This window comes from Bos indicus x Bos taurus, chromosome 27 (genome assembly GCF_003369695.1).
Source record: "Bos indicus x Bos taurus breed Angus x Brahman F1 hybrid chromosome 27, Bos_hybrid_MaternalHap_v2.0, whole genome shotgun sequence".
Lineage (NCBI taxonomy): Eukaryota > Metazoa > Chordata > Mammalia > Artiodactyla > Bovidae > Bos > Bos indicus x Bos taurus.
Window position 1 is genome coordinate 32,467,867 of NC_040102.1, and position 21,410 is coordinate 32,489,276.

Here is a 21,410-nt window from a genome sequence, read left to right on the forward strand (position 1 = left end):
CATGGTAGTTCTATTTTTAACTTTTGAGGAACTTCCATGCTGTTTCCATTGTAGCTGCACCAACTGAATTCCGTGTGAGCATGCACAAGGGTTCTCTTTTCTCCACATCCTTGCCAGCATTTACCTCTTGTCTTTTTGATGACAGCCACTCTAAAAGATGACTTTTCCTTGTGGTTCTGGTTTATACTTCTCTGATGATTAGTGATACCGAGCACCTTTTCATGTACCTGTTGAATATTTGTTTTCTTTGGGAAAATGTCTACTCGATTTTGCTGCCCATTTTTTTTTAATAAGATTGTTTGAGCTTTTGCTATTGAGTTGTATGAATTCTTTTATGCTTTGGATATTAACTCCTTATCAGATATATGATTTGCAAGTCTTTTCTCCCATTCTGTGGGTTGTCTTTTCATTTTGTTGATGGTTGCCTTTGCGGTGCAGAAGCTTTTTAGTTTGTAGTTCCCAATTGCTTAGTTTTGCCTTTTTTGCCTTTGCCTTCCATGTCAAACCCAGAAAATCATCACCGAGACTGATGTCAAGGAGTTAACCACCTAGGATTTTTCTAGGAGTTTTTACAGCTTCAGGCCTTAAGTTTAAATTTTTTTTTAATTATTGAAGTATAGTTGACTTGCAAATTATGTTAGTTTCAGGTGAACAATGTAGTTATTCAATATTTTTATAGCTTACACTCCATTTAAAGTTATTATAAAATATTGCCTATATTCTCTGTGCTGTACAATATCTCCTTGCAGCTTATTTATTTTATACCTAGTAGTTTGTACCATGTTCAAATCCTTAGTCCAGTTTGAGTTGATTTTTGTGTAGGGGGTAAGACAGAGGTCCAGTTTCCTTCTTCAGGATTTTCTTTTTTTGTCCTGTAAGAAGTCATCACCATAAAGCAATTATCCTCCAATTAAAAGTAGATTAAAAAAAATTTTTTAAAGAAGTAACCAGCAACATCCAGCTTTGTGGTGGGGAGAGGGAAGGAAGTTCCCCTCCTCAGTCTCCCCTGCTCCACGCCCATCTCCCGTTTTCCTTGGGGCATTATTCCTCTAGCAGTGGGGAGGCACATGCTGGCCCTTTTCAGATAGGCAACATCACGAGGAAGGGTGAGGGACGCCTCGAGGCACCTTCTGGAACAGACGTCTGGGGAAAGACTGTTCTTGCCGTCCCTTACATAGCAGGCCTTGTTCCTCCACCCAGGACACTAACCCCCTTCCTCTCTCCTCCCCAGTCCTTCGCCTCCTACCCCGCGGCTCCTTCAAGCTCAAAACATAGCTGTCCTGTCCTCTCTTCCTCCCCGCCTCCTCCTTCGGGTCTGCCCCGGGGAAAGCCAGAGCCTGGTCTCAGGAGCAGAGAGAGTCTACAACACAGCCCACGGAGCCTGGAAGAAATGCCCTGGAACGACACTGGTTCTTGGGGGCCTGGCTCACCAGAGCATCAGAACTCGACACTCAGCCCAGCTTGTCTGTTCAGATCCTTTCATTGCACAAAGTCCACTTCTGGTCACTGTATATTGAGATGTCCCCTACAGGGCATCCATCCGTCAGCAAAGCACCCCGCTTCCCTTGGCTGAGCCACATTCGAGGGGGGCTGCCCTGGGGATGGGAGGAGCCTAATCCTGATCGCTCTCTGACACTGAGGCTCAGAACCCAGTGACTGAGAAGTTTCCTCTAGACGCCTCCTTGTCTTCTAGAAGCATCTATTCATTCTTAACGCTCTGGGTGAGTTTTTATGGCACCTATTTCAACCCCTCTGGGTGTCTTCCAGTGATGTCTGCCTGGGTCCGTTCTCTCGGGCGCTATCTCCATGTCTGTTTTTGGCTCCTTCTATTTCTTTTTGCCTCTCTCTGTTTGTCTCCCTCTGTCCGGCTCCAGGCCTCTGCACGTTGCCCCGTGTCCCTGCCTCCTTTTCTGTCCCTGGGTTCTCCTCTCTCCTCCATCCTCCAGGAGACCCTGGGAACGAAGCTCGTGGCGCCAGCGCTTTCATCCCGATCCAGGTGGCTACAATCCAGGACAGGATTTACGGTGCCCTGACCCTGAGCCGTCAAGAAGGAACAGCCAGATTAATGGGGTGGGCGGGCTGTGGTAATAATCGTTTGTTTGATGTGACAAGCCTGATAGGCGTTGATTTACTTACAGACTGATGGGCTTTTAATTGAGCACCTCCATCCCAGGCACTTCAAAGGCGGGGGAAGTTGACAAGGGGCCCCTTTCACGGAGGGCTCCCGGTGATTGACAAACCCCCTTCTGCCCGCGCTCCCCTCGCCCGAGGATTGGGCCCGGCAGCCCTGACCCGGCCCCGCTGGCAGAGTAACACGTCTTTCTGTGCAACTCAGAAATGGCCTTTTGTCTGCTGCCAAGGAAGGCAGGCCCTGCTCGGAAGGGCCGGCCGGTCTCCCAGGAGGATGAGGCGTGGAGGGGAGTCTGAGATGCTGAGAACCCGTCCACAGGACTAAGGCGGGGGCAGCGGGGCCTGCGAACCGGAACCGCTTCTTTGTTCTTCCGATTGTTGCTGGGCCCGCTGGCTTCCGCTCACCTCTTCCTCCTGTCCTCACTTCCTCTCTCTGTTTCAACTCTCCTTTGCTTGACTCCCCAGCTCATGGCCTCTGCCTTCTCCTCCACTTTCCCCTCGCACTTCTTCCTTCTGCGGGGAAAGGCCCCACGAGGTGGAGTTGGCATTTGCTGTCCCCCGGCCTGACCTGTTGACACCACCCCGCTCCCCCGGGACGGCCGCCCTTCCCTTCTCAGGCTGCAGGCGGCGAGACCTCAGCTGGGAGCACCCTGGGACCCCTCCTCGCTGCACTGGTGTAGATGGCCATACAGTGACCAGGGCCACAGAGGCCTAAGGGCAGGGACTCAGGTCCAGTGGGGTTTCCATCCCATTTCTGTTTGGGCTAGAAGAAGCTTTAATCATAGAGGTTTTATTGTGTTCAAGATTTTGAGTATTGAAGGCTAGGACTTCATCCCCACCCATGGGGAGAGCCCCTAGACTCCCGTAGGGTTTCCTCAGGCTTCCTCACTAAGTCAGGGGTCAGTGAGACACCCCCGCCCCCTCAGCCAGCTTCAAGTTCTAAGTCAAGCTTCTTTAGTGACTGTGGGAAGCTATGTTCCCTGTGTTTCTCTTCTTCCTCTGTAGTAACTGAACCAAGATCATTGGGCCAGGAAGTGAAAGAGTAGATACCTGGCTAGAAAGGCATCATAATAACTCACATTTGCATAGCATTGCAGAGTTTGGAAAGTAATTTCACATATATTATCTTAATTGGTCCTTTAACCACCATGTGAGGTAGTAAGTGGGATGTTGTTATGGCCATTAGAAGGTGTTAAAATTGAGACTCAAAGGATACCATGTTCCCAAGAGGCAGAATTGGCTCTCAAACTCAGGTATTTCCCTCCAAGTCTGCTCCTTCCTTTGCCACCCCCACTGTAGCTGGAGACTATTGAACTGTTCCTTTGTTGTTCTTTTAATTATTGTTAAATAATTAAAGGTCTTAGTTTTGGCACTCCGGATCTTTGACCTTTGTTGTGGTATACAGGGTCTTTAGTGGTGGTGTGCAAACTCCTGGTTGTGGCATGCGGCATCTGGTTCCCTGACTAGGGATCGAACCCCAGCCTCCTGCACTGGGGTTGGGAAGTCTTAGCCACTGGACCACCAGGGGAGTCCCTGTCCCGTTCCTTTGGAGGCTGCATTTTCTTATGCCAAGCAGATGGTTCCTTCCTATTTTTATTTTTTTGTTTTCCCCCTTTCCAGGCCCTGTCCCAGCTCCCCACCTTCCTGGTCTGGGTGTCCAGTGACACAGCCTCTGGTCCTAGCACCGAGGGGCCGAACCTCTGCCTCTGTCTCTGCCCCCAGAGTCTTGCCTGCTTCCGAACCTCGCCTGAGAATGTGGTGTTCCCTTAAGAGCTGCTGCATTTGGTTCTCTGGTATCGAAGCTTGTCACCTATCATTTGACGATCCACCCCACAGACTCCTCTCAGAGGCCAGAAAACACATGTCCCTTTCTGACCTGCTGCAGGGGCAGCTTCTTCTACAGAGCCAAGCCCCAGGGCAGAGGCTTTCAAGCAACTAACCATCTCTCCCTTTTCTGCCTCTCTGCTTTGGATGTGTTTCCTGGTTGTGCTTAGCGTCCCACATTATAGTGATCTGTTTCTATGTTGGTCTCCTCACTGGAGTCCATGGGCAAGTACACGTCTTTGCATCTTATAGTTCCAGTGTACAAAGTGAAATTTTAAAATATTTATTTATTTGGCTGCACCAGGTCTTCGTTGTGGCAGGCAGGATTTTCCATCTTAGTTGCAGCATGTGGGATCTAGTTCCCTGACCAGGGATCGAACCCAAGCCTCCTGCATTGGGAGCATAGAGTCTTAGCCCTTGGACCACCAGGGAAGTCCCTGAAAATAATGTTTTACCATCGCTGATTCATAATATTATACTACTTTCAGATGTTAAACATAGTGATTCAATATTTTTATAATTATATTCCACTTAGTTATTATAAAGTATTAGCTATAGTCCTCCTCCTGCTGTACAATATATCCTTGTAGCTTGTATATTTTATACACAGTAGTTTGTACCTGTGGTCCCTACCCCTGTCTTGCCCCTCCTCCCTTCCCTCTCCCCACTGGTAACCATTAGTTTGTTCACTATATATGTGAGTCTGTTGCTGTTTTGTTATATACATTCATTTTATTTTTTTAGATTTCACATATACATGACAATATACAGTATTTATCTTTGTCTGATTTACTTCACTAAGGATAATACCCTCTAGGTCCATCCATGTTGTTACAAATGGAAACATTTCATTCTTTTTTATGTCTGAATAATAGTCCACTGTGTATATGTATCACATATCATCCTTTATCCATTCATCTGTTGATGAATACTTAGGTTGCTTCCATATCTTGACTGCTGTGAATGATGCTTCAAGAAGCATTGGGTTGCATGTATATTTTCAAGTAAGTGCTTTCATTTCCATCAGATATACATCCAGGAATGGAATTACTGGATCATACTGTAATTCCATGGTTTTTCCAGTAGTCATGTATGGATGTGAGAGTTGGACTGTGAAGAAAGCTGAGTTCCGAAGAATTGATGCTTTTGAACTGTGGTGCTGGAGAAGACTCTTGAGAGTCCCTTGGACTGCAAGGAGATCCAACCAGTCCATTCTAAAGGAGATCAGCCCTGGGATTTCTTTGGAAGGAATGATGCTTAAAGCTGAAACTCCAGTACTTTGGCCACCTCATGCGAAGAGTTGACTCATTGGAAAAGACTCTGATGCTGGGAGGGATTGGGGGCAGGAGGAGAAGGGGATGAGAGAGGATGAGATGGCTGGATGGCATCACCAACTTGATGGACATGAGTGTGAGTGAACTCCAGGAGTTGGTGATGGACAGGGAGGCCTGGCGTGCTGCAGTTCATGCGGTTGCAAAGAGTCAGACACAACTGAGCGACTGAACCGAACCGAACTGAACTGTAATCCTATTAACAGTAAAAAAAATATTTTCACGAATGAATCATTTTACTCTATGATTGCAGAGTGGAGATCTTTCTAAAGCATAAAAATCAGAGCCCAGAAGTCATAAGAGAAATGATGGATAAATTTGTCTACATAATTTATCTTTACATATTTTACAAGCAAAGTCAGATGACAATAAACAGGTGTGTAAGAAACATTTGTACAAATAAATGTGTAAGAATAGTATCAGCATTACTTCATATAATAATAGAACATTCAGAAAACACAGCCATTAAGAGGGACCAGGTAAGTACATTCTGGTACATAACGGTGAAATTTTTGTTGAAATGATTCTTGCTGAACTATTTGATGAAAGGCCACAGTATGTTGTGGCAGTAGAGTCAAACAGCCTAGGATATATTCCTAGTTGCACTGCTTGCCCTCGGACAAATCATTTAAATCTTACATTGCCTCAGCTTCCTCATCTGTAAAATGGGACAAAAACACCACCTACCTCATAAAGTTATTATAAGGACTGAATGAGTTAACAACACATTTCATCTAATCATCTACATTACACCCTTATTTCACGTCCAACAACGAAAGAAAAATGCTGCAAAATAATCTGTGATACAATGCTCTTTTTAAGAAATCAATGTCAGAGACATTAAAATGCAAAAAAAAAAAAAAAAACTTAGAATTGATTAAATTTTTCTGTGCAAAACACTTAGAAGAGAGGCTGCACAGTCCACGCTAAGGGAGCTACTGTCCTCATCACTGAATTGCATTCTCTCAAGACTTCTGTCTGAAGAAGGCAATGGCACCCCACTCCAGTACTCTTGCCTGGATAATCCCATGGATGGAGGGGCCTGGCAGGCCACAGTCCATGGAGTCACAAAGAGTCGGACACGACTGAAGTGACTTCACTTTCCTTTCCTTTAAGACCCCTATCATGGGCAAGTGAATCTTCATTTTATAGGTGAGGAAGCAGAGACTTCAAGAGATGCAATAGCTTGACCAGTTCACAGAGCACTGAGCCCCCAGCAGGCATTTCAACCTGCCCTTAGGGTGCACTCATCCAGTGATTACAAGAGCTGACCACTGCCCACCAAGGTGCCAGGGAGTTGGGAGCTGAGTGTTGTTCTCTATTGCATTTGCTTTCCTAAATTGAAGCTTTCCCTCTCTGGTGCTATTACTCTGCTTCTTCCTCCTCCTTCCTCCTTTGTCCTTGACCCTGATCTTGTTACTTTGTTTATGGCTTTGGGTCATACTGTATCTGTGTTTTGGATAGTAAGGGACCTCAAATCTTTTATGGAGGCAAGAGAGGTACAAATAAGTATAAAGGTAAAACTTAGCTTTTAAGGATGACATGTAGCAAGAAAAAAGGAGAGAGAAACATGTCCACGATCACGCACAAGGATACGTAGGCTCAGCACCAACACATCAAGAAAGTGCTTACAGACCACCCTCCAATCCTACCACCGAGGGATTGTGATGCCAGATGTCCTCAGAGCTCAGCTCACCCCCTCAAGCTAGGTTGTCTGCCACAACAGGCTCTTTTTTCCCATGACTCAGTGAGACACTAGGAGGTTGAGGGAGTAGAGGGGAATTTTGAGAGGGAATGGGAGGGCAGCTAACTTTAAGATCTTCTCTGGCTCTGCTTGGCACACCCCCTCCCCGCCTCAAAAAAAGGAACATACACCTGGAAGAGTGTGAGTTTATAGGTAACTATTGCATTGAGTCTGAGGCAACCAGAGCATCCCATGAGCTCCAAAGGGAACCAATGTCTGTCGGTGTTTTCAAGGAGGCCTATCAGTGTTTTTAAGATCAGAAAGAGAGACTTCAGGACCCATTTCCTCTGGAGTTTTGCAGGGCCTCCCCACAGCCCTAGTGGCAGCTCAGGACCCATGAATCTTAAGATCACAGACAGATGCCATTTGCCACATCTGCGTCATCATCCCAAGTGAGGAATCCCAATATTCTACCTCTTCTACTAAGCTTGTAATGTTCATGTTAAAAGATAATGAACAGGGACTTATGGTGATCCAGTGGTAAAGAATCTGCCTGCCAAGGCAGGGGACATGAGTTTGATCCCTGGTCCAGGAAAATTCCACATGCCACAGAGCAACTAGCCTCTTTGCCACAACCATTAAGCCTGAGCTCTAGAGCCCATGAGCCATGACTACTGAAGCCCTCTCACCTTACAGCCAGTGCTCCACAACAAGAGAAGCCATCCCACTGAGGAGCTCACACACAACCAGGAAAAGTCCATGCACAGCAACAAAGACCCTGCACAGGCATAAATAAAACAAAAAATTTTAAATGATGATGAATACCCAGGTTCCCAAGGACTGACATAATCAAACTGAATGTAACTCAGTTTAATGTTGAAATTGTTAACCACCTTGAGCTACTAGTTAGTGTGATATCCAAGAAGTGTATTTCCTTTAAATTTTAGAGTATCTGGTGGAGCTCCTGTGAGTTCTGGGCACCTTGGTGCAAGGGAAGCTAACTGGTATCTCAAGATGGTTAACAGATAAAGAAAAAAAGAAAATGAATAAAACAGGGCATAGGATTGCACTGGGCTCTTCGCTCCCACGTAGAGAAGCCACCAGTTGATTAGGGCATTTCATTCTTGAATTTTCTTGGGGTTTTCAGGATGGAGAGGGTTTTTCTAGAACTTCTGTTCACTGTCCCACATGCCCTGAGATCCACAGAACACTGAGTAAAGAGTGGAGGTGAAAGAAAGCTGGGTGAAGTAGTGAGATTAACAAGGTTAATTGCATTAGGGAGCTTCGCCATTCTCCAGGTTAGATAAAAAAAAAATGTACTCTAGGCTCCGATCCACCAGAGAAAGAAAGGTATATCAGCAAAGGAGGGGAAAGAGGAAGATGGGTGTTTGGCTATTTATTCAAATACATGCAGTTCATCTCTGTTTAGGGGCCTCCCTGGTGACTCAGATGGTTAAGAATCTGCCTGCAGTGCAGGAGACAGGTTCAATCCCTGGATCAGGAAGATCCCTTGGAAAAGGGCATGGCAACCCACACCAGTATTCTTGCCTGGAGAATTCCATGGACAGAGGAGCCTGGAGGGCTACAGTCCATGGGGTCACTTCTCAAAAAGCAGGTTTGCACCAAATCCCTTCCGATGTCATCTGTATCCAAGCCTCCTGTGAGATAATCCTCTTAATGGAATATTTAAGAAATCAGATATAAATCACCAACCTTTTATCTCACCAGAAGACTCATGTGCCATAGGACGTCTGGTGTATACATCTATCTACACGCAGATGGTTGCAGGTGTCTTTCTGAGCAGATGTCACCGTATTTTTAGGCTCTATATGTTTTCCAATATCTAAATCTATTTTTTTTCTGGGTGCAAAAATTTTAGCAATTTTAGAAATCAGAGCCCAGAAAATAGAGGCACCTGGAGACATTTCCAAATTAAAACACACATCCCTCAGAGAAACCTTTTGTGTCATTTGCAACCAACAAAAGTGCCTATTGTTATGACGTGCTCATAAATAACTTGATTTTGGCATACACTTTGGTACCAAACAGAAGATGAATAAATTAAATGTGATTTACAACCTTTTTCATTTTTATTAGCACTGCTCTGAAGAGTTTATGTAAGGGACGTGCCAGAGCAGTTATGCCAAATGTTTTAAGGCGTTGGTATTGATATTATATAAATTAAGGTGTTTTAATTTGCATTCTTTAATTAACTAAATACTGGCAGAAAAATAAAGCACAAGGGCAGCCCTGACTTATTGCCTCTATTAAACTGCTGACGTCTCCGAAAAGATGCTTTAAGTAATCCAATTCATTCGGAGAAGGGGAGGGAGGCGTATTAACACTCTCTTATTTGGCAAAATATATTGGGGTTTAAGAAACCAATGTTCAGCATTGTTTGCAGGGTGGTTTAGGGGGTGGTGTTTTAAGAAGGTCTGAATTTATGTCCCTAAAGAAGGAGCTGACCCGATGCTTTAACCATCCATCCTATGCAAGTCTGAGCTAAAGAAGTGGAGGCAGCCCGGCCCCACCACTGGGCACGGGCAGGCTCCTGGATGTAGGGCCCTGCAGACCTGGATTGCCTGCCTTTGTTGCCCAGAGCTGTATCACTGCCAGTCTCAGAAAGAAAAGCTGGTTGAGTTAACCCAGTGGTCCGATGGATCCCATATCAACACTGTTGTTGTTCAGTCGCTGTAAGTCATGTCTGACTCTGCAACCCTATGGACTGCAGCACGCCAGACTTCCCTGTCCTTCACTGTCTCCCAGAGTTTGCCCAAACTCATGTCCATATCATGTCCATATCAACTTAATCATGTCCAGAAATCAAGGAGAGAAATAGCTAACAATCCTTCAGTGGAATTAGCTGCTTCTGGTCAACCCTTCCCTTCCCACACAGAACCCCCCAACCACACACACATACACACACACACACACATACATTCTAATAAGATATGCCAGGAGTACTCTAATTCCTTTCCATAAGCCCTGGATCTGATCACTATCTCCAGTGACTTTGTGTTTTCTTTTCCATTATGGTTTATTACAAGACACTGACTATTGTTTCCTGTGCTATACAGTAGGATCTTGTTGTTTACTTATATCACAAGAGTAGTTTGTATCTGCTAATCCCAACCTCCTAATTTGCTCCTCCCCCATCCTCTTTCCCCTTTGGTAGCCATAAAACTGTTTTCTATGGGAGACTTTTTTAAAAGTTACTCTTACTGTGGAGTCATTAACTTCTTTCTCATCCAAGTTCTTCCTTTCTCTTCACTTTCTAGATCATTCTTGATTTTTGCTGTTTCTCCTCTCCTGGTCAGGCTTCATCTTTTATCATTTTCCCCTCCAGACTTTTAGGGGGGAACAGTTCTAAACAGCTCTAAGGAAAAGATTACAACTCCCAGTGGTTGGCCAGAGGAAAGAGCCAGCTCCTCAAACACAGGTGAGAGCATTGTATTTCCCTTCCCTAAACCCGAGGGGAAAGGAGCCATCTGTACAAACTTCCCTGTTCTCCCGCGATTCCCAGGGCCTCTGGCTTCACTTCTCTGCCTGGACTGGGAGTCAGCACGTCAAGGGCAGACCTCTAGGGGCTCATGGATGCTTGTTGAGCTGACCGGAGACATCACCCAGGGAGAGGTGGGCTGGAGAGCGGAATTCACCTTTCTCCTCTGTCCACACTCTCTCTGCACCTTCATACACATGGTCCCTTCTGACACCGCCCAATCAGAGGCAGTTCAAAGGCCACCCAAGTCCCCTCGTCCAGACCTCAGAGGACTGTTGTTATGTCACGGCCCCACCCCAGCGTTCTTCCTGGACGCCTTTCCTCACTTGCTCCACAGGATGGATTCCAGCTTTTTAATCAAGAAAATGCCATTCTCCTTCACCAGCCTCCTGCCCGCCTCCCCCAGCCCCACCCGCCCACCCCCCCCAATCGCACTTTCTTGTCGTTCCCCATCTCGCAGCTCTGTCAGTTGTTTTAAAACAAAAACATGTCTCCTGTCATAAATGAGATTGTCATTATGCATGTCGACTGCAGTGGGGGAAAGATTCACCCGGGGCCTGATGTGGAGCAGGCATAAACATCATAAGGAAAAGGACACGGTCTCCTCAGCGTTTGCAGCTACTGTACTATTCTGGTTTGGATTATTTGGGTTGTGTGTGTGTGTGTGTGTGTGTGTGTGTGTGTGTTTTGGTTGTTGCTGTTGTTTTTATCATTTGTGCATTGATTTATTATTTATTTCAGGAAATGAATGAGAAAAACAAAGACACCTGGCAGAAAGCAGTTGTGTTCGATGTATCAAGATGGACGTTGGGAAATGTGGAAGGGGTACCTTCAGGATGCCTGAGAAAGGTCTTCAAGATGGTACAATTCTTTTTTTATATCTAAGTATTTATTTTGGCTGTGCCACACATGGGCTCTTTAGTCTCAGCATGTGGGATCTAGTTCCCTGACTGGGGACTGAGTCCGGTCCCCTGCAATGGGAGCATGGAGTCTTAGCCACTGGACCACCAGGGATACCCCTAGAATTCTACTTTAGACGGTCTGGAATGAACGTTTATCCTGATTCTATGGCCCATCAATACTCCATGCAGTCCTGATTCCTCCCAGTGTCACAGGGTCAAGGTCACTCACAAAAAGTGAGCTTGGACTCAGCGGACCAAGGAGGCCCAGCCCTGGGCCTGAACTAGAGGAGACAGAGGCTTTCCTGTGCATCTTTGCAGCAAGAAACTAAGGTGTCCAAACACCTGCAGAACAGCATCATCTGCTGCTCTTTTTTTAGTTTTTTTTTTTTTTTCTTGGCAAATGGTCGATAAAGCAGAAAACTCTTATCATCTCAATCCTTGTTGAGAAGTTACATACCCGTGCCCTTGGTACCTTTGAATTCTGCAGGCAATACCTATCCAAAAATACAATATTCAAATAAGAACAAAGTGAAGACTGCTCAGCCGCTTTGGCAAGCACTCTGCTAATAGTAATTACTGATGTCATGATTTGATGTCTTCAGACACATCACAAGCCTCATGCTGGAAATTCACAGTGAGAACCAGATACAAACCTCCATGGATACAATAGCAGTTTACGGATTATCTTTGGCACGAACTTCTGCCTTCTTGTGAGCGTGAACGAAAAAAGGTGCAGACAATCCAGCGTTTCTGTTGGGGTTCACTGATTGGAAAGTTGGCAATATTAAAATGTGTATTTATCAAAATCATGGATTCCTTGAGGCTGGACGTAATTTTTCCTCTCCTCTTCCTTCTGCTAAATGAGGGAGAAGGTGGGACGAGAAGGAAGAGGAAAGCTAGAGAAGCATGCACATTCTCTTAAATCCAGAGATGGAAATGGAACCCTTCTTCCTGACCCTTCTCCAGATGAACGGCCCAGAAGTTCCTGGAGGCGTTGCCCTGGCTTTCTTCCCTGAGTCCCTCGGCTGAACTTCTCACTCCAAGGGTGTGTTGGGTCCTACCTACTTTCTTGAAAGGGGCTTGTTTTGAACGCATATAGCTTTCAGCCCTGCAATTCTATTCCTAGGAACTTACCCTAGAGTTTTATTAGCACACATGGAGAATGATATATATTATGTATATGGTAAGACCCCTACATACGAACAAGTTCTGTTCCAAGAGCGCTTTTGTAAGTCCAACTTGTTCATAAGTCCAACAAAGTTAGTCTAGGTACCCAGCTAACACAATCAGATATATAGGTTTATAATACTGTAACAGTATTAATACTGTTAATACTGTACTATAATAGGTTTATAGTAGTTTTCACACAAGAGATACATATGAAACAAACACACAAAGAGATTTTTAACCTTATAGTACAGTACCTTGAAAAGTACAGTAAGACAGTACAATGATGGGCATCCAGGGGTGGCATCGAGTGAAGAGGGGAGAAGAGTCACTGGAGGAGAGAGAGGAGGTGGGAGATGGCAGAGCTGAAGGATCGCCACCAGCAATAGGAGACGGAGGGCAAGCTGCGATTTCACTCACGCCTGATGTTGATGGAACGGATGTTTGCATCTTTGAAAGTTCCAAACTTGATGGTTCATTTGTAGGGTACTTACTGTATGTCTAAATACACATATAAACATATGTATGGTTATTCACCGCGGGAACAAACACTGGAAACCATCTAAATGTCCACCCGCAGTGGAATGGCCAAGTAAACTCATCACACATCCATGTAACAGTGCAGTGAAACTAAAAAAGTAAATAAATAAAATGCAGAAGCCCATGATGCAATCTCCAAACTATATTAGCTTTTAAAAAAAGCAAGTGCAGAACATTGTGTGCAGTGTGTTGCCCTTCGTGTATAAAAAGGAGGAAGAATACATATGTATTTGCTAATGTATGTACAGAATACCTCTGAAGGATGGACAATACACTCACAGCACTGATGCATGGGGGAGAAGAACTGGATGGAGGGAGGTCTTTTTCAATGCTCATTCTCATCGTTTGGGAATTTGGCGCCATGGGAATGCACTTAATCATAAATAAATAAGTGCATGTTTCCAAAAAAAGTAATCGCTTAAATCATTTTTAAAGGGGGCTTATTATGTAAATCTCCACTCTGAATGGACTACTATATACTTGGATACTTGCAGCCAGCGGCTTGGTTGGGACCCCGCCTCTTGGATTTCCATCTCCCAGCAGAGGCTGGCAGAGGGCCATGGAAATAAACACTCCTCGAAATTGTTCTGACATCTTGGAATTTGGTTTTATCAAATACAAGCAGCGGTAATTGAGCCACTGCCTGAGCAGCTCTTCCCTTTTCTCTAATCGTGTTTGTTGAAATGAATTTGAAGCTGCACATCCCTGCTAATTGGGAGGCCAGCCTAGCAAAGGGCCTGCTTTGGGCAAGTTGAGAGGCTTATCCACCAGAAGGGGGGGTGGGCATCAGAGAACTATCATCACCTTCATGGCTGAAGCCCACGGGTGTCAGAAGCAGGTGTGACATCTGCCCTGTGCAACTGAAATAGTTGGTTTGCTACCAGGATCTCTGGGGCCCCAGTGGTTCCGGCTGGGAGGGTGTGCTTAGAGCACGGGGGCAGGACATCTGAGGAACCCTGGTCCCTGCTTCCCTTCCTGGGGCCTCCACCCTGCTCTTGGACTCCCCTTATACACAAATGAGAGATGATGCATGAACACACCTGAAATGATGCATACTAGCACCCAGAGGTGCTCAGTAAATGTGGTAGAATCTGAACTGAACATGAAGCAAATGCTTTTTAGAACAGTGGGCAACTGGAATCAACTCCTATGTCTAAAATACATTAGCCACAAGGATATACGGTACAGCACAGGCAATACAACCAACGTTTTATCACAGCTTTGAATAGAGTATAATCTATAAAAAATTGTGAATCACTGCTGTACACCTGAAACTAATATAATCTTGTAAGTCAACTGTACCTCAATTTAAAAAACAATATATAAATAAATTTAAAAAAAAAAAGAATAATGGGCAACTAAAGTACAAGGTAATGAGCACGATTTCAGTTAAAGCCTCCTGACTTTTTCTTTTAATCTACAAAAGAAGCCCACAGGTGCCCAAAGGAGAAGATTTCCCTGCCTTTTAGGAGCCAGAAATGTGCATGTCTTGGAGGTGACCAGGACTGGCCGGCCTGCCGTGGTCCTTATCTCCCCTGGGATCACCTCAGGCCTGCACCTACCAAGTAGCCAATAAACAGTACTTGAATGAATTCATTCAATCCAGTTCAATTAATGAAATGAAAGTTCACCTTATTCCCTTCTCTGTGTCAGCTTCCTTTCTACCATATTCTCAGTCCTGGTGCGAGTGCTCAGCCGCTTCAGTCATGTCTGACTCTTTGTGACCCCATGGACCATAGCCCGCCAGGCTCCTCTGTCCATGGGATTCTCCAGGCAAGAATACTGGAGTGGGTTGCCATGCCCTCCTCCAGGGGATCTTCCCAATCCGGGGGTCAAACCTGTGTCTCTTAGTCTCCAGCACTGGGAGGTGGGTTCTTTACCACTAGCTGGAAATAAAAATAAAAACCTGGTTGTGAAGAGCAGTATTCTGGAAGATGGTTGAAGTCATTTGCTATTTTTTAGACAGCATTTTAAAAACCTTTGCCAACAAAGGTCCATCTAGTCAAGGCGATGGTTTTTCCAGTAGTCATGTATGGATGTGAGAGTTGGACTATAAACAAAGCTGAGTGCCAAAGAATTGATGCCTTTGAACTGTAGTGTTGGAGAAGACTCTTAAAAGTCCCTTGGACTGCAAGGAGATCCAACCAGTCCATTCTAAAGGAAATCAGTCCTGAATATTCATTGGAAGGACTGAGGCTAAACTGAAGCTCCAATACTTTGGCCACCTGATGCGAAGAACTGACTAATTGGAAAAGACCCTGATGCTGGGAAAGATTGAAGGCAGAAGGAGAAGGGGATGACAGAGGATGAGATGGTTGGATGGCATCACTGTCTCAATGGACATGAGCTTCAGTAAACTCTGGGAGTTGGTGATGGACAGGGAGGCCTGGCATGCTGCAGTCCATGGGGTCGCAAAGAGTCGGACACAACTGAACGACTGAACTGATATTGATAATGAGACTGTGCCATGCAGCAGGTGGGATCTTAGTCCCCCATGCAGGGTTCAAACCCACGCCCCTGCGCAGGGAGCACTGAGTCAACCACTGGACCTTCAGCGAAGTCCCTGAAGTCTTTAGCTTTCCTGCTGCTCTCTCAGGCCTGCATTCAGATTAGCTCAGAAACAGATATTGCATTTGAATCCTGGTTCTACCACTTTTGAGCTGTGTAATTTGGGTGAGTTACTTAACCTCTCTGAGCCTCAGGGGATCACCTATAAAAACAAGCACACTCCCTACCTCATCGGTTTGTAGTGAAAGGTGAATGAGTTCTTACAGGTAAGGAGCTCAGACAGGCCGGCATACCGTAAGGCTCCATAAATGTTATTACTACCCAGGGTCAAACACTCTCTGCTAATCACAGCCAAGGTGTTGGCAGATTACTAAAGGATGATTCCTCCCAGCAGTATCTGCAACTTAAAAGGGGAATCTGGAAGAAACCTGAAGGCCCAAAGGAACAAAGTCGTCAAGGGTGACTGCCCAGGGCTAAGGTTGATGCATGGGGTGGGGCTGGTGCAGGGAGGGAACTTCAAAAGCACACCTCCTGGCACCCCCCTCCTTCGCTGCCCCCATCCCCACCCCCTAGCCACCCTGCCTATCTCCCTGAGGGCTGATAGGAGATAAACGAAACCACTTCTTCAAAGCACCCAGCTCAAGGACCATGATCAAACACGGGGCTGGAAGATAAGCTTCAGTCTACATTTCCTTTGTCCGCTCCTTCCCACCACTTCTCCAAAGGAAACTCAAGGTGGGGGAGGGAAAGGAGGTAATTCCTCCTTCTTTCATCAAAGGGAGTCACCTCCCCATCCCCGTGGTGGTGGGGCTGTGAGAGGAGATCCAGGAGGCCCTGTTCTGCCAGGACTACCACGTGACTTCAGGCTCCCCCAGAAGCTCTGGAGGCCCCGACTTTATCTGTCAAAGCAGGGGGGAAAAAACACCTGCCCAAAATAACTCAGAAAATTGCTGCGAGATGATGAATGCAAACAGGTATTTGGGGAAAGATCCTTTAATGGGCTCATACAGTTGACATTTTGAAAAATACTAAGTCATCCACCTTTTTGTTTACACGGAGAGGGGAGACAGAGCTAAATAACCCTCCTCCGTAAAGTTCTTATTCATTCATCAACAAACTAGCACTGGACATGGATGGCATTCAGACTGCGTGGATTCAAGCCCCCATCCCCTACCAGCTCAAATTGGCGGCGGGGGTACTTAACCTCTCTGTGCCTCCACATCCTCCTGGGTGAAATGGGGTAACCACACGACCTACCTCCTAGGGCTCCAGTGGGGACTAAAGAAGAGAAATCGTGCAAAGCACTTACACATGCTTGGCTCTCGTGTTAGCTGCAGTGACCACAATGGTTAGACATCCCTCTAGGCAACAGAATACAAAGAGGATGAGAGCTATACAGAAGCATCTGCGGTCCAGCGGGAGGATGGATCAATAAATACTGGCAGGTGCCAGGTGATGAGTGTAATAACAGAACAGAATCGGAGCTGTGAGAACAGAGAAGAAAGGGCAACCAGAGTGGGCTCCCCAGTAAGGCCGGTCCTTCTAGCTTTGCCCGCTTGCTCTCACAGTGCCCCAGGCTCTTCTGGCCTCCCGGTGCCCGGGGCTGTGTCTGAAGCTAGGCAGACGCAGGTAGTGCTGAATCAGGGCTCCTGGCCAAGGCAGTAATTGCCAGCCGCTGAAAGATATTAAGTGCCAGGGAGGAAAACCAAGTCCTCTGTGAGGCAGACTTTTCAGAGTTCTTACAGCTTGTAAAAAAAAAAAAAATGTAAATAGTTACCCAGTGAGATATTATTTCCTGTTGTTGCCATTAGGGCTTGAGTGTCATGTAGAGAGAACCCATCATTCAGGCAATTCAGCCTCCTTGACGATGGAAAACTCCGCATTAACACTACACAACGCACCTCCCACCGCTCCTCCCAGCCTGACTCAGGCGGGTTTCTTTACGTAAATTGAAATTTTGAAAAAAAAAAAAAAATCTATAAATATTCAGAATTTCCTAAAGGATTTTCGTGATGGCTTCTTAGAGGTTATGTTTTTTTTTTTTCCAAAGACTTGTTTGAGTGGAGACCGGGGAATGGGGTATTCTCACTTGGGTAGGGGGCTGGGCTGGAGCCTCGGATCCTCCAGGCCTGGGGGCTACTGCTCTGAGCAATCGCCCCACAGATGCTGAGGACACCACTGGTCACAGCTATCACTGGCCTTCCTTTGTGCCGAGAACTAGAAGTGTGACATGCATTGTCTGGTTTGGCCTGCCGACCCTGAGGCGGTCACTGCTAGGTTTTTGTTTTTGTTTTTGTTTTTTTTTGCTTAGTTTTAAATATTTATTTCTATGTCTTTATTTGGCTGCATCCAGTCTCAGTTGTGGCACGTGGGATGTTTAGCGGCGTAATGGGTGATCTTTTTTTATTAAGTTGTGGCATGCAGGTTCTAGTTCCCTGACCCGGGATTGAACTTGGGTCCCCTACCCTTAGAAGCATGGAGTCTCAGCCACTGTACCACCAGGAAAGTCCCACACTCTTAGGTTTTATAACTGAGGAAATCAAAGCTCAGCGGGGTTTCCTTGTCCAGGATCACTGCAGGATTGTGACACAGAGGCCTAGTTCCCAGAGACCTACCTCCATGAGAGGACTTTGTCACCCACTGCTCACAGACCTTTGGGTGAGTGACTAACCTCTCCATGCTATGCATGGGAATGACAAAGGTACCTGAAGCGTATCGAGAGCCTGAAGCACAGAATGTGACTCTTCCCCACGTGGGCAGGGGTACGCTCAAGCAGCCCCACCCTGCCCTACTGTCATGGTGCCCTCCCTCGAAGGGCAGTCTGGGAAGGGCCTCTTAGCTACGCAAGAGCCACTTTTCTGCAAGGGAAGCACTTGGGCCCTGAACAACACAGTGTCTCACATGGCCTTTTCAGCCACACCCCATCAACCCCAGGAAACACAGCCCAGCTTCTTTTAACCTTATTCTCTCCCAGGTGACAAGTCATTCCTTTGAAAATGGCCTTGCAATAGGCTACTAGGACCCCATTTAGGACTCTGTAGAAGTTAGCATTTCAGCTAAATGAGTATCAATTACCGATTGTAATAATCCTCTAGCATCCAGTGGCAAAGAATCCACCTGCAATGCAGGAGATGCGAGTTCAATCCTTGGGTTGGGAAGATCCCCTGGAGACGGGCATGGCAGCCCACTCAAGAATTCTTGCCTGGAGAATTCCATGGGCAGAGGACCCTGGTGGGCAACAGTCCACGGGGTGGCAAAGAGTCAGACACGACTTAGTAACTAAACAACAATCTTTTCATTAGGCCTCTGGCCTGGCTGAGTATGATTTTCCATTTTCCCAACTAAGGTGATTAGATGGATCCAGCCAAAGGGGCCCCACTTTGCTCATCAGCATCCCAAAGGGAAGCATGGCCCTATTCCCTTGCTAGCATTTTCCAGGAGAGGGGAAACAGGGTTGGTCTCCACCGAAGTGCTGTCTGGCACCCCCAGTTCCTAGTGATGAGCTGTGAACTAAGGGAGCAGGGTTTTTTTAAGACAATATGTGATTCCCTAGGCAAACTCCCCACCCTTCACCCCAAGACTGGTCACCTTGTCCTCACCTCCTCCTCTCCCCTCACCACTTTCATTCATTCCTTACCTTCTTCTTCGCCTTCCCTCCCCAAATAGACAGTAAATATCTTATCATCCTGCATTCTTCTCCCCTCTTTCTGTTGCCTCCTGCCCCTCTATTCCTTCCAAATTCCTACATGCCTTTGTCTCTCTCTCCCCTCCCCTTTGCTCCTAACTAATTCCCCATTAATCATCCAGAACACACATCTGCCCGGTCAGAGCAGGAGTCCTTGGCTGGTGTTCACAGCTGGGCTGGTTGTGATCATCAAGAAGGGGTCTTTCATCTTTTCCTGTCTCCTAGGGCTCCCCTCTTCCCAGATCCTCCTCCTCCAAAGTGGCCTACCAAGGCCCACCGTCTTCATTCTGGAAGGTTCTGCTCGCTCTCTCTGCAGAGAAGTCTCCCAAAGGCCAAATCATCTGGTAGATTGAAGCAGCCTTGCAGTGGTCATTTAAACTTGACACTGGCAGTGGCAAGGATGTCAGAGTGCTCAGAGGCTGGCAGGAGGAGGAGGAGTGGGCAGGGGATAGGGAGCACCACAACAAAATAAATGGGGTCTCCCCCCTCCTTCTTGTACCCTCCTTCCTGCGGTATGGAATACATCACCCAGTCAGGACATCCCTTGGCATTCATTGTAACCTAATTTTATCAGGATTAAAATCGGGGTAGGGAACGCCTGTGTAATTTCTTAGAGGTCTAGATATCCTGTCCAAAAACCAGACCGATCCAAGGAGTACATTCAGTTTAGTGTTTGATTGACGTGGCCTGGGAGTGGTGCCTGGTGCCTTCTCTACTGAGCATCGTAAAGACTGCCATTTGTTATTTCTGTGATACTCGTTTCTGTTGGAAGAACGCCTTTGAAATCGTCTCTGCCCTTCTGGGGATCTCAGGGCGTTGATCAACAAGCAGCAGAGTCAGGGACCGGCAGTCCGGGAACAATATGCCCCGAGTGACAGGCCCGACAATCCGAGTGACAGATGCGGGCTGGAAAAGGGGTGCTCAGAGCGGGGCAGTGACACCAGCGCGCCTCCACTGGCCGCCTAGAGAACCGGGAAAGGGGTCTCCCCAAAGGCCTGCGTACAAAGGGCCAACTTCACCCTCCGATCGGCGGACGGGGGACTCCAACGTCAGGACAGGGACTATGTGAAATCTCTGTCGGGTGCGAAGCTCGCAATGCATACTTTATCCCAAAGGCACGGGAGGAAGGAGACAGGGTGGAGGGGGGGTACTGTTATTTTCATTTAAAAGTTTTTAATTCCGAAATTCCCCTGGGAAAACCTAGGGCATCTTCCCCCTCGAGAAGAAAAGTGGGGCGGGGCGTGGAGGAGCCGCTTCTTTGGCGCTTGCATCGACGTGCAGCGTTTACAGAGACCCCGCCTCTTGTAGGATGCAAACCCCTCCACGTCCCTTCCCACCCGCTACCCCTGAAACAGCAGTCAGGCGCGGTGCCGTGAGAGAATTGTGTGCCCCTAAGCAGCACGCTGTAAGAAACCCGGGACACACCCAAGCATCGAACCTATAAATCGGTGCGCAGGCACCGCGCGCCAGGCGCGTCCCGGCGGCGCGCACCACAAGCGGGGATCGCGCCTTATCGAGACCATCTCACCCCGGAAGGGGAGTCCTCAAACTTGCAGGCTGCGGACAGGGCTGGCTCAAAGTTGCTGGAGCGGTTTTCGCCGCGTCGCGAGAACTGTGGCTGCCTCCGAGGTTCGGGCGCTTCCTAGTGAGCACACCCGGGAGGAAGCCAAGTCAGGGGGGAAAGAGCTGAAAACCCGAGCAGGACCCGAGCCGAGCTGGGGTTCTGGAGGCGCGGCCCGCCCCCAGGCGGCCTCCGGGAGCGGCTGGGACTTGGCAGTCCCGGAGCCGGCCGCCAGGGGCTCCTACCCCATCCCCCAGCCCACCCAGTTCACCCCACCCCAGAGACACACGGACTGCGGGTGACCTGTCCCCCTTCCCCGGCCAGCACCACCCCACCCAACCCCAGCCGTGCGAAGGGAGAAAGCGCAGAGCGACAGGAAAGGGCAGGGCGCAGAGCGACAGGGTCCCCGGAGAAGCCCTGATCTCGCCGGGACCCCGGGGCCCGGGGCGGCCCGGTTGGGGGCAGGGGAGGAGGCCGGCGGTGGGGCCAGGCCGCGGCGCCGCGGCTCGCGGGCGCGGCCCCTTTAAGGCTCTCCCCGCCCACCGGCGGCGCCGGGCGCTCTCCCCGCCCCGGGGTCCC

At 47.5% G+C, this 21,410-nt stretch overlaps 2 long non-coding RNA genes across 3 annotated transcripts; one reads left to right on the top strand and one right to left on the bottom strand.

Moving 5' to 3' along the window:
- The first annotated feature begins 1,461 nt into the window (after positions 1-1,461).
- Positions 1,462-13,668, top strand: LOC113884979. Its single transcript, XR_003509080.1, has 4 exons — positions 1,462-1,721; positions 10,316-10,408; positions 11,210-11,329; positions 11,973-13,668. It is a non-coding gene; the product is annotated as an uncharacterized LOC113884979 (long non-coding RNA).
- Positions 6,330-21,280, bottom strand: LOC113884981. 2 transcript variants are annotated; one of them, XR_003509082.1, is made up of 3 exons: positions 20,799-21,280; positions 12,795-13,038; positions 6,330-7,747 (listed from the first exon to the last, which is right to left on the bottom strand). It is a non-coding gene; the product is annotated as an uncharacterized LOC113884981 (long non-coding RNA). The 2 variants fall into 2 exon arrangements; XR_003509081.1 differs by lacking the exon at positions 20,799-21,280 and adding an exon at positions 14,709-14,825.
- Between the last annotated feature and the right edge of the window lie 130 nt (positions 21,281-21,410).